At 32.9% G+C, this 846-nt stretch overlaps 1 long non-coding RNA gene across 1 annotated transcript; it reads left to right on the top strand.

Annotated features, from left to right (window-relative positions):
- Window positions 1-257: 257 nt before the first annotated feature.
- On the top strand, window positions 258-666 carry LOC107735551 (uncharacterized). Its single transcript, XR_001639443.1, has 3 exons — window positions 258-295; window positions 392-511; window positions 613-666. It is a non-coding gene; the product is annotated as an uncharacterized LOC107735551 (long non-coding RNA).
- The last annotated feature ends 180 nt before the right edge of the window (window positions 667-846 follow it).

The following is an 846-nucleotide window of genomic DNA, read 5'->3' as shown; positions in this document are numbered from 1 at the left end:
TCTCATTCTGACGGCACCCATTCACTGCAGATGATCAATTGGTGAGCAAATGATGTAATGCAAAATTTCTCTAAACCTGTTCTGATGAATAAACAAAATCATCTACATCCTGGATGACCTGACTGATCAACAAATTTTCATTTTTGTGTGAACTGTTCCTTTAAGCTATTTTCTTCAGGTGCAGATGCTCAGTTTGGATGTTTGAAGTTTTGTCATGCAATCACTTTATATGTATAATTTAACATTTCTTTTTATTTCTTGCAGTCCAAAAGTGATAAACTACATTTCATCATGAGTATCCTCATTTATTACATTCTGTTTCAACAACACAAACTTTGGTAATATATAAACTTTATGAGAATCATCTGATCTTCTCTATTCCTCTTGGCAGCCAATCTCCAGTGAAGCTGAGAGTATATGAGTCCGTCCAGGAGGTCAGCAGACATCAGCCACATGGAAAACTGGCTCAGGAATCACTCATGAATCATGTGATCAAAGCCCTTAAGAAATTGTAAGTATGACTAAGTGTTCTTTGTGGGTAGTTTAAAGACCCTCTGGACATATTGATGATACAAAATGACTGATATAAAACACACATTTATGTTTTTTCAGGCCTGATTTGAATCTGTTGGTATGAATCTCATTAAATCTGTCAAGAAGGCCACATTTCAGACTCAAAAGCTAATTTAAATGAGCACATTTTCTCCTGCAGTTCTCATTACTTTCATGCAAAAAAAATAAGTCTAATTTTCATGATGTGAAACAAAATATGTATTTTAAATGGTAAAGTTTCATGATGGTATTTGTTTTAAATTCATTTAATTTATGCTAATTATAATTAAAAAA

The sequence above is a fragment of the Sinocyclocheilus rhinocerous genome, unplaced genomic scaffold (assembly GCF_001515625.1).
Source record: "Sinocyclocheilus rhinocerous isolate Xijiao unplaced genomic scaffold, SAMN03320098_v1.1 C36132918, whole genome shotgun sequence".
NCBI lineage: Eukaryota > Metazoa > Chordata > Actinopteri > Cypriniformes > Cyprinidae > Sinocyclocheilus > Sinocyclocheilus rhinocerous.
Note: the sequence above shows the minus strand (reverse complement) of the source record. Positions and strands in the feature narration are given on the sequence as shown.